This window comes from Haliotis rufescens, unplaced genomic scaffold, assembly GCF_023055435.1.
Source record: "Haliotis rufescens isolate VD_foot unplaced genomic scaffold, xgHalRufe1.0.p SCAF_7, whole genome shotgun sequence".
NCBI lineage: Eukaryota > Metazoa > Mollusca > Gastropoda > Lepetellida > Haliotidae > Haliotis > Haliotis rufescens.
Genome location: NW_025964361.1, coordinates 19,300,120 through 19,312,975, shown reverse-complemented (window position 1 = coordinate 19,312,975; position 12,856 = coordinate 19,300,120). Strand labels below are relative to the sequence as shown.

General features: G+C 40.1%; 1 long non-coding RNA gene across 1 annotated transcript in view; it reads left to right on the top strand.

Moving 5' to 3' along the window:
- Window positions 1-335: 335 nt before the first annotated feature.
- Window positions 336-12,856, top strand: part of LOC124113294 — a 63,410-nt gene continuing 50,889 nt past the window's right edge. The window contains exon 1 of the long non-coding RNA XR_006857750.2: window positions 336-958. This is a non-coding gene — a long non-coding RNA (uncharacterized LOC124113294). The remainder of the gene's footprint in view (window positions 959-12,856) is intronic.

The following is a 12,856-nucleotide window of genomic DNA, read 5'->3' as shown; positions in this document are numbered from 1 at the left end:
TCACTGCTTCAAGACATACACTTTCTTGCTAATCTAAACAGCTGTTCGAAACGGATAAGTAGCTCAACAGTAGAAGTGAAGCTCACTCACTTACTCTCCTACAGCAATATCTCAAATCAAAGCGGTATTATTGTATTACTGTGTACACGTAACTGGTCTGATGGACTATATTGCTGACCATGGAATATCGAACATGCAGCTATTTGAACTCGCATGGTTGGTGCGAATGTAATCTGACTGATTGTGTGCATCGGACCCCGATAGCAGGGCCGTTTCTCGTGATTTTCTCATACCGGTTTGTGTTACCCTGACTCGACGACATCTAAACTACGTAAATATATTCATTAACGTACTTTATTCAACATATAAAGACTGCGTACACGTGTGCACGGTATGTAGATTGTTCGTTCACCGACTTCGTGAAGATACCGCTATATCTAGATTTCTGACTCATTCTGATCATGTCCCCATGTATAATGCAGGAACATCATTCCCAGTTGTTTATTGCTTCCCCACATATCATAACCACGGGGACATACAAGGCCATTGATGGTTATATCGGGAGACTACCGGCGTGTGACTCAACCTGCCTACAGTGATCGTCTGCTTAATGGAGGCTAGTGTTCGGAATGTAACGATTCAGACGGGTATTATTGATATGAGAAGGAAAAGCTGTAAAATATGATTCCGCTATGGAGTTATTTAGGCGGACATAGGTGGGAAGACTATAAGAGTGAGACTATTCTGCATCGGATCCTATTAAAGTAAAGCTGCAGTATTGATCAACGTCGCTGTCACAGACTTGGCTGGATTAACATGTTGTCTATCTAATTACATCTGCGTTCTAGTTCTGTTTGCATAAATCGCAAAGAGGTTTTATTGTCCAGAACTTTATGACAGTGTATGGTCCCTGCTCAGCTGGATAGGATAAGGAACACCAGTGCTGAAAGTAACATTAGTAAGTACAACATGCTTTCTTGTCTTCTTAGTCTTCCGGAGGTCACCCTCAATTGCACATTAACTACCAACAGGGGCGTTACGACCTCAAGAGCTGCGAAGTGAACGCCTCGTCACGGGAATTCCCTGGTATAGTATTGATTTTTACATTTTCATTGTCACTGCCTGAGGTATAAACAGGATGGAGGGAAAATACCGTAATGTATTTCTCTATCACCGCGTCCGGGGTAATTATTGAGATATGTCGTTTTACACGTAGCATGCATTGTTCATTATATATATATATATATATAATGAACAATGTTTTCGATTATAAAACTCAAAGATCAGGTTTTCACTCGTAAGGCCAAAACTGCAGTTCGTCCCCCACCAACAAATACTCCATTGTGTAGTTATTTGCAAATAACGCAATACTCTGAACACATACACACAAAACTTTGTAGAAGCATGAAGATGTGATGGACTCTCAGTTATCAAAACTGGATGACGACATTGCAGTGAGCTATGCACAGAAAAATGTTGTTCAGTGTTTGAGAATGTAAAGAGAATGCTACACGAGCATTCGTTACCATAGAAACTTCAACAGCTTTGTTTGTACGTAACGTGAACGTGAACAAATGACTGTAGCATTATGTTGTATTCAAATGTATATACAAATGACAATTCCAAATCTGTTTGCGCAAACTATGTTCACACTAGGGCACTGTCAACATGTCTGCACAGACGCATTAATGAAATATTAAGGCCTTGTTATTGTGAGTGCAAATAACAATGGCATCTTTGTTGTAATTAATATATCGAACAGGGCCCCTCTTTGACTCCCGGACAAGTGGGTCACTCACCCCATTTAGCATTCATAGTTTACATCCTGATATTTGAAAAGAGAAATACAAAATCACCAACGATCAATCAACCGCCCTATATTGAATAAGTAAAAATCTTTAAAATAAAAGTTAATTTATTTATTTCATTTTCATTTATTTTATGTCAGTGACGATTTCAAGTGGAGGGTAAGGTCACAAAGAGAATATAAACAGAAAATCGTGTTGAACACACGACGTTCTAAACGAGAGTTCATAACGTAATTTTCCAGTTCATATTTCGAACATTTTGTTCCACAAAATATTATATGAGGCACATTATTACGGAGGTTGTATTCGACTTGAAACTGGATGGTTCTGGCTTTTCGACCTGAATGTACAAACTTTTCAACCATATATATTTTCTGAAACTTAACAAACCAGAGGCTGATAGCACAGCCTGGACAAAATGAGTAAATGGCTTCATTTCGTCACATTTCGTTAACATTAAATCATTCTTCATTGTCTAATTTGCCCAGGATCGTGTGCCCCGAAGGCGGTGGCTCATCTGGTAGATTATTTTGTTCTGCAGGAGTATAGCATTCCTGTTTCCCTATGGTGTTAGTTTGCTGGAATACCGCTTGCATATGGCATCGCCCTGGTTGGCTCTCCGGGGTGGTCAGGGAACAGGTTTGCATTAGTTGTTCTCAAAAACCAAAACAGCAACTATCAGAATCTGATTCTGAACTTGATTTATTTGATGATGAAACAGTAACAAAATTATTGTATTCGGAAAGGGATACTTGTCATGGAAGCTAAGGGTGACCATTTCTTTTAGAAAAAGGACTTTAAGGTAAAGCTGGTGAGTTGAAAGATGTACGCAAATTACGTTCTGTTGCTCTTTTGATAGAATGTACTAGAAAAACACAAGCCATCAACTTGATGACTTCTTCAAAACTAGCTGATCTCTTTGTCAGCTGTTCTGCACACGAGACCCTTAATTTCAGCAAAGGCTTAATCCGTGACCGCGATCGGTCCAGCTGTTGAGACCATTGGCGAAATGCTATCAGGACTTCACAGTCAATGTGTGATGGAAGCAAAACGATTCACATATCACAAAGATGGCCGTTCGTTTCCATCCAACACGTATCTTCTTACTTTTGATAATATAGTACTACCAAGTTCAATTAAAGTTGGTTGTTTTCCCATGCCTGTGGACCTCTACATCCCACGGCCTGCTCGCTGTTTCAAATGTCAGAAATTTTGACGTGGTCAGAATTCCTGTACACGTAACGCTACTTGCCTAAAATGTGGTGAGATGGTTCATGACAGTAATACCTGCACTCAGCCATTGAAATGCTGAAACTGTCAGGGCGATCATATGTCCTCTTCAGCTGACTGCAGTGAATATAAGTTTCAATCAAACAGTTAACAAAATATTACATATAAACAACACATCAGCCACTCTGATGCCAGGAAACAAGCAAAGGCAGTCACACCCGCTAATACTACAGGACATTCTTATGCTTCTGTAGTTAAACCAGTTACGGTTCAAACAATATCAGTTCACTGTCAGACAGATCTGTCATGGACAGTAGGAGACACGCAAAAGCAAGTTTCTAACATCGAAACTCATCAACCTAAAAGATAGTGCTCCAATATCAACGCAGGAAGCATCTACATCAACATCGCCTGAAACAACCCCCCAACAATAGCATTCAATAATGTTCAAAGTTAAATAAAGAACAATCAAACTGACCGAGTGTCAAAAGCACTCAAAGATCGCGTACAACTCAACAGCAAGTATGGGTCGCTCGAGGATATGAATATGGAAGTATCCCCTCACATACACAGTGGTGGTCGTACACGTGCACACTCTCCCAAAGAGAAAGACAGGAGTGTTACTCCACCTTCACCAGTAACACACATCACTTAATTCAGACATTTCTTAATGAGTTACAGCTATATGCCAAAACTATGCGCGCCATCAGCAATCTGTCTCCAGGAGACATATCTTAGCAGACCGACAACTTGTATTTGCGTCAGTACACTTCTCCGCCGGGTAATAAAGCGACTGGAGGAGTTACTGTTTTGGGGAAACAAGGAGTGAACCCCCCAGCCCTATTTCACTTCATACTTATCTTCAAGCTTGTGCAGTACGATTGACATAAAAGTGACTTTGTGCTCTTTGTACATTCCACCTTCGTCTGCTCTTCAAACGTCTGATATTCAGAAGCTATATGAATAGCTTCCTAAGCCCTGCATCATCTTGGACGATTTAAAATCGCATAACTCTCTATTGGGAAGTGCAAGTACCAACAATTAGGGGAAAGTCATTGAAGATTTTGTTTCTGATAATATTTTATGTATATTTAATGACGATTCGATTTACATCCTGCCATTGGAACCTATTCTGCCCTTGATCTGTCCCTTACAGATTCAGATGTTTAGAATGAATTTGAATGGTCCGTAAATGACGACCTTTGTGGAAGTAATCACTTTCCTGCTGTCCCAAAAGCTATAAAACTGGATGATGACCCACCTTCATCGCGGTGGAATTTTACAAAGGCCAATTGGTCCTTGTAAGGAAATATTATGCAATGAAAAAATTAAACCTGACAATTTCAGAAATGGGCAAGGTCCCATCCAGTTGTTTTCGGCTCAACTAAATTAATATTGCTGACCAAACAATTCCTAAGTCCTCTGCAAATCTTCACATTCGTCAACCATGGTTTGTTAATAACTGCAAACAAGCAAGGAAATGTAGGAAGAAAGCGGGAACATGTTTCCGCAAGCATCCTAGTGTTCATAACTTGAATAATGTGAAAATTACAAGCGCCAAGGCACGACGTACTTACAAACAAAATAAGCGCCAATCGTGAAGGAACTATGTCTCAAAAATTAATTCACGCACCCCCATGTCAAATGTGTGGAACATGGAGCATTAAAAAATAATTAAAAGGCAAAAGTTCCAAAGCATCAGTAGACCATCTTAAAGACGATGACAATTTAATAACTGATAAATCGGATATGTTTTACCAAATGTGGACTTCAGGGAATTTTCCTCTTTCGTTGCTAAATGCCATTGTAGTCCCCATACCAAAACCTGGCCGGGGTCATACAGATCCCTCAAATTATCGCCCTATATCTTTAACAAGTTGTGTTTGCAAAACCATGGAAAGAATGGTGAATGAGATTATTTTGGTATCCGGAAACCAGTAATCTTCTCAGAAATATTCAATGTGGTATCCGTAAAAATAGAAGTACTATTGATCATTTAGTACGATAGAACCCTTTGATAAAGATGCTATAGTAAATAAACAACAAGCAGTATCAATTTTCTTCGATCTTGAGAAAGCATACGATACTACGTGTAAGCATGTCATTTTAAAGTATTTACATGATTTTGGCTTCAAAGGTCGTTCACTTAAACTTAATATCACAGTTTTCAACAGACAGGCAATTTCAAGTCCGCGTGGGTACAATCCTGTCTGACCATGATAATCAGGACCAGAGTGTCCCGCATGGCAGTATTTTGTCTGTCATTTTATTTAGTATTGAAATAAAAAGTCTGTCCAAGGTTTTAAGTGATTCAGTAGATGGGTCACTTTTCGTGGATGATTTTAATATTTCTTGTCGTGGTAACAATATGCATACAATAGAGGGGCAGTTGCAAATCTGTTTCACAAAAAACACAAGTGGTTCCTTGAAAACGGGTTTAAAGTTTCTAAATCGAAAATTAACTTTAGATTTCTGCAGAAAATATAAGCCACATAAAGACCCTGAATTACTTACCCCTATCAAAATTGTTAAGGAGGCGAAATTCTTGGGACTCATCTGTGACAGCCAGTTAACTTTCTTACCACATATTAAATCACTTAAAGCTAAATGTCTGAAGGCACTCTATTCTTTGAAAGTTGTATCTAATTCAAAGTGGGGAGGCGATCAGACAACCCTCTTACACTTATACAGGTCACTGATCCGTTCAAAACTTGATTACGGCTCCATCGTCTTTGGTGGAGTATGTAAATGTAATTTGCGAAAACTAGATACCATCCATCATCAAGGCCTCAGGCTTTGCCTTGGAGCCCTTCGAACTTGCACTAATCCTATTCACAGTATGTGGGGGCGAATGAGCCACACCTTAAACAACGCCGTCTGAAATTATCCTCACAATTCATCAGCAAATTATATTCTGATCAGTCAAATCTAGCTTTCAATTGCGTGTCTAATCGGCAAGGAATAATCTCTTTTTCCACCACTCGGAATCAAATCTGTCATTTCTGCTTCTAATATTAAACTGCAATGTAGTTGTAGATGTAGCTCCTACTCAACCTTTTCATAGCCACATTGGCAGATGGTAAGGCCAAATGTCAACCTGACATTCACTAAACTCTAATTCATAAACCAGAATACAATCGTTCAAGAAACACATATGACATTTTTTACATATGGATCCAAGGATGGTGGCGCAGTTGCTACTGCCACTGTCATTGGATCCAGGAGTATCTTCACGATTACCAAACAACAGTTCCGTATTCAAATAAGAAGCAAACGCCTTTTTAACATCACGAAACTATATCAATAAACAACCTAAACATTCACAATTCATAAGTTGCTCAGATTCTCTTTCGTGCCTTCAGGCTATTAATATATGTCATGTAAACATCCTCCTTTAATAGAAATTATTGAATTTTTTAATGATCTTGTATCTGGCCAACATGACATATTCGTGTGTTGGTTACGAAGCCATGTTGGTAGCATTGGTAACCCAATGCCCGATGCTGCTGCAAAGCAGCACTCAACAAAGCTGTGACACCACTTCCAGACCTGCGACCCTTAAACCCGAATCAGCGCCCTTCCGCATCGCCCTCCCGTTCATGGGAAACGCCTCCCACACCATCAGCCGCCTCCTCAAACCTCAAGCCAACATCGACACCCACTTCACCAGCTCCAACTCCCTCAACACCCTGCTAAGAGCCAACGGCAAGAACACAACCAAACCCCAAGAGCCTAAAGGTGTAGTTTACAAAATTGACTGCAACTGTGGACAATCTTACGTAGGTGAAACATCCCGCCCAATCAACACCAGCAATCCGCCATATGAACTCATCAAACAATATTCACTTATCCTGTTTATTGGCTTCATGTCCCTATTGGCTTCCACCTATGTGTTCTGTCCATCGTGTTGTGACAGCATCATCCCTTTGTTGTCAACACCTACCAATGTTATCCCACGCATGTATGTAATTGTCGTTACTGTTAATCCTCCACCTACTATATATATATGTCCTTCATTCACTCTTGCTTGACAACGGTATAAAGATCTATACCGAAACGTCCCTTTTCACAGTATTAAAGACGTTGTTATCCATAAAATTGTGTCTATCTTGTCATCTGTCAACTTCTAAGTAATGCCTATTAAACAATTTAAGGACCTTTTTAGTGATGTTAATTGTTATTTAACATTGTGCTTTGATGTACTTTTATTGTAATTTTAATGTACAAAGTGTATTATTTTATACATTGGTTGTGCTAATTAGTAACTTAGATTGTTAGTGGCTGTACCCTCGAAGGGGGTTGAAGTAGCGTAAAAGCATTGTCCCCCTAAGAGGGTATGTAAATTCCACGTCATTCAAAATATTTTATGCATGCCAGAATTTTAATAGTAGTATATTTGTCATTTTACTCTGATGGCTAAACTTGCATACAATCGACAGCAGCTGAAGGGATGGTGTAAATCCTGCTGGTGAACCATGCAGGTAGAAGTCCCCGCGGGCCTTAGTATGGTGGCCTCTCTTTGGTTGCTGGCGATCTATAGCCCATTTTTTTATTGTGTTGTTGCAAAATAATTCTTTTAAATGTTCTCAACCACTTTTAAAATCGAAACTATGATGCTCTAGTTATTATGCTGTCCATCGCCAATATATTTTATTCAATCTAAAGCTATATTTATTATAAATGTATAAGTTAAATGATAAATCACTCACTCACCCAACAGTTGAGTGGCAAAAGGGGTATATAATGTTTTGCGTATAATTAAAAAAACTATCTCGTGACCCCGATTTGAATGAAGTTTCATGTGAATATGTGTACAAGGTCAAGCTTCGTCTTAGGTAAGGTTCGGTGTTGGCGACTACCTGTTATGAACTTATTTTCAAATGTTTCGAAAGGGATAGAATTTTGTTGTAATACTAGTGCGCATGACACGTAGAAATTGTGTAAATGCAACGTGTACTCAGTTAGCCATAATCGGAACATAGTGAACGCTATTGTGGGCATATTCTAAACCATTAAGCTGAAGATGTGTTCTTTCTTCCACGATTTGTTAGGTTTTTCGTTTGTGCGTTTGATAGTTAGGCCCCGAGTTGTTGTAGTTCTGTTGTCTGTTAGATGATTGTTGGACCGCGAGTTGTTATAGTTCTGATGTCTGATCGATGAGGGTTGGGCCGCGAGTTGTTATAGTGTTGTTGTCTGTTCAATGATGGTTGGGCCGCGAGTTGTTGTAGTGTTGTTGTCGATTGAAATGCGAGCAGTCATGTTCAACACCCAGCTCTTTGGTCTGCTTTAATTACTCTCCCCGAAATCTTCTGAGGCCGAATATAAATGTGATCCAACGTATCAATCGCATGATCAAAATGGGTATGTCGATCGACCTCTGGAGACTTAGAATTGGGATATATCAAAATCGTCAACCTCGGAGTTTCTGTCATGGAGGTAGCCACGGCAAGTACACACCGTATGGACAGTGGACAATGGGTGGAGAGACAAGCTATAGGTTTATGTTTGTGATGTTGATTCTATCCAGTGTGGCCATGGTTAGTCGTACTTTTACCCAACTATTCCAATGGATATTCAGGGATGATTTCACACACTGGATGAATTCAAATCACCGACTTCGAAACAAGGACATTTTTTGTAGTTTTCACGCTGGATCCTCATCATACTGTCAGGCAATGTTGAGCTTAATCTGACGCATGGGAAATGACATTACTACTGAGTTAATTAAGGTATGCGCAAGATTAATGAAACTCTAGTGACCTAACAATCCGATATTGCTGATGCTAAATGCAGGCAAGATAAAATGCGTGTTGATATAGATGACACTGCAGAGTGACTGGAAAGTTTAGAGGCTTCTTTTGTCACACTCACTGCCAGCAACGATCTCATCTCCATGGTAACAGATAAACTTAATGTGTTGGAGAACATGATTGATAAATAAGAACAAAACAGAAGGCTGAATATCGTCATATTCCCGAAAAGGCCAAGGACATTGCTTCAGAGTAACAGAAATGTGTGTGCGACTTGCTAAATGAGTGCATTGCTGTCAGTGATGACGATCTAACTGTTGATTGTATTGTTGCAGATCATGGTAATAATGGCACAAACCTGTGAAGACAAAGCCTATGATAGTGAAATTCTTATATCATAAGGACAAAGTCTGGGCATTTGTTCTACGTTGAAAACCTAAGGACGAACGAATTGGTATATCCAACTATCTGAACAATCATCAACATGACAAACTATGTTACCTGAGTGAGACTAGAAAAGGGGTTAACCAGGATAACGGACCAAGATTACGTCCAGGGTACAAACAGAACAGGAGACAGGGATGTGACCAGGGGCCGTCAGATCACAATGATCTATTCTTATTCTTTTTCTGGAATGTAAACGGATTGTTGTCAAAAACAGCGGATAGCGACTATTTACAATTTTGATGTTGGAGGACTCTCCGAAACATAGACCAGTAACTATGATCTTTCTGTGTTTTTTAGTGACTTTGTATATTTCAGCGCTAATGCTGTTAGAGCTGCGACACACGGCAGACTCTCAGGTGGTATTTCTTTCTTAGTTAGAAAACCAATTATGCATTATGGAAAGGTTTCTAAAATATGCTCCAATTGTTTATTAGTGTTTCTTGATAAACATTTTCTAAATTCAAATATGGGTGTACTTTTAAGATCTATTTATACAAATCCGGAAAGTTCATCCTGGTATAAAGATAAAAATATTCATTGTGGAAAATCTATTTATAAAGACTCCCTAGTTGATGTGAAACAACAACGTAGAAGTGTTTCAGTTTTGATTGGAGGAGACTTTAATGAACGCACCGGAAGATACTTGGATGTTGTAGACAATGGTACAATGTCAGCACTGAATATAGATTATTGTGACATTATGTGCGATTTTGAATATGAAACGTTTTTTCTGTGATATCAAGTTACCAACAAATAATGGCAAGACAGCTTCAAGTTCAAATGGGACAGTGATTGTGCTAGCAAGTTTCGGGAAAATATTCTCTCTGGTGACATAACTATTAGATTAAAGGGGGCAGTTTAGCTTTGTAAGCTGTAAATGAAGCAATAGAAATGTTTACAGATGATGTAGGTCGACCTGCAGATTTTACAACGAGAAAGGTAAAAACTACGGGTGTTAAAGATGATCAGCCTTGGTTTGTTACAAAATTCAGAAGATGAAATGATTCTTCATTGCAGTTTTTAATTGAGAGCGGGAATAAATATTACAAATTGCAACTGGATAGAACGAAGCAATACGACTCTATCAGATGAGGTAAGGCCCGAACGAGTTATAGTTCTTTTGTCTACTAGATGATGGCTGGGCCCCAACCAACACTAAGCTATGCATGATGCCCTATTGCATAGGTGCCAGAACACTAAGTTGTGCATGATACCCTGTTGAATTGGTGCACAAAAACTAAGCTATGCATGATGTCCTGTTGTATAGCTGCCCAAACACTAAGCTTTGCATAATGTCCTGTTGTATAGGTGCCCAAACACTATGCTATGCATGATGTCCTGTTGTATAGGTGCCCGAACACTAAGCTATGCATGATGTCCTGTTGTATAGGTGCCCGAACACTAAGCTATGCATGATGTCCTGTTGTATAGCTGCCCAAACACTAAGCTATGCATGATGTCCTGTTGTATAGGTACCCGAACACTAAGCTATGCATGATGTCCTGTTGTATAGCTGCCCAAACACTAAGCTATGCATGATGTCCTGTTGTATAGGTGCCCGAACACTAAGTTGTGCATGATGTCCTTTGTATAGGTGCCCGAACACTTAGCTATGCATGATGTCCTGTTGTATAGGTGCCCGAACACTAAGCTTTGCATAATGTCCTGTTGTATAGGTGCCCAAACACTATGCTATGCATGATGTCCTGTTGTATAGGTGCCCGAACACTAAGCTATGCATGATGTCCTGTTGTATAGGTGCCCGAACACTAAGCTATGCATGATGTCCTGTTGTATAGGTGCCCAAACACTAAGCTATGCATGATGTCCTGTTGTATAGGTACCCGAACACTAAGCTATGCATGATGTCCTGTTGTATAGCTGCCCAAACACTAAGCTATGCATGATGTCCTTTGTATAGGTGCCCGAACACTTAGCTATGCATGATGTCCTGTTGTATAGGTGCCCGAACACTAAGCTATGCATGATGTCCTGTTGTATAGGTGCCCAAACACTAAGCTATGCATGATGTCCTGTTGTATAGGTGCCCAAACACTAAGCTATGCATGATGTCCTGTTGTATAGCTGCCCAAACACTAAGCTATGCATGATGTCCTGTTGTATAGGTACCCGAACACTAAGCTATGCATGATGTCCTGTTGTATAGCTGCCCAAACACTAAGCTATGCATGATGTCCTGTTGTATAGGTGCCCGAACACTAAGCTATGCATGATGTCCTTTGTATAGGTGCCCGAACACTTAGCTATGCATGATGTCCTGTTGTATAGGTGCCCGAACACTAAGCTATGCATGATGTCCTGTTGTATAGGTGCCCAAACACTAAGCTATGCATGATGTCCTGTTGTATAGGTGCCCGAACACTAAGCTATGCATGATGTCCTGTTGTATAGCTGCCCAAACACTAAGCTATGCATGATGTCCTGTTGTATAGGTGCCCAAACACTAAGCTATGCATGATGTCCTGTTGTATAGGTGCCCGAATACTAAGCTATGCATGATGTCCTGTTGTATAGGTGCCCGAACACTAAGCTATGCATGATGTCCTGTTGTATAGCTGTCCAAACACTAAGCTATGCATGATGTCCTGTTGTATAGGTACCCGAACACTAAGCTATGCATGATGTCCTGTTGTATAGCTGCCCAAACACTAAGCTATGCATGATGTCCTGTTGTATAGGTGCCCAAACACTAAGCTATGCATGATGTCCTGTTGTATAGGTGCCCAAGCACTAAGCTATGCATGATGTCCTGTTGTATAGGTGCCCGAATACTAAGCTATGCATGATGTCCTGTTGTATAGGTGCCCGAACACTAAGCTATGCATGACGCCCGTCAGCCTAGCAACATGGTCGCTGGGCTCATAATATCCTCTCAGTGATTTATCATCTATACACACATTGTCATTGAGAGGCGGCGTATGTCAGTTTTTGAAAATAAATTAAATTCATGGGGCTAAAGATATTCTATTGAAAACTAATATCCATATTTTATTGTTTGGTTTCAGTAGCTTTCATCATTATGTATTATGCAGAGAGTTAGATACTTATTTCTTGACGCTGCACACTTCAAAACGTTGTCTGTCCGAACACTATCTAGTTACCGTGGGACATCTTTTGCAATGAATCAATTAAATGAAGGATGGATACGAGCTGACATTGAAGCCGAAGCCCCGAAGCGTGCATATAAATGCACCTGTCAGGATATTCTTGTTCGTTTTATTGTTTCCACATTGTCAGTACCATTCATTTTTCACACAAACGTCGAGAGATCAGGATGAAGTAGTTTGATGTCGAATTTATGGGCTGGAAGAAACTGCCACGGAAACAGCTAAGACACGATTCAAACGCTGACTCACCCTCGTGGCGTCAGTAGCGGTGCCAAAGCCTTCCACGTTATTCCTGCAGTGTTCCCTCCAACACGTTTAAGGCACAAAATCACCAAAAAATTTATTAAATACCTTGTCATTCATGCGTACACAACGTCTGACGCCAGGAGCCGTTTTCTGTTTGCGCCATATCGGCGCATTCCTTACCACTTGTAGAATACGGAACGGGACGAGTGCGGCGAATGGTATCGTGACTAATCTCAGGTGTCCGTAG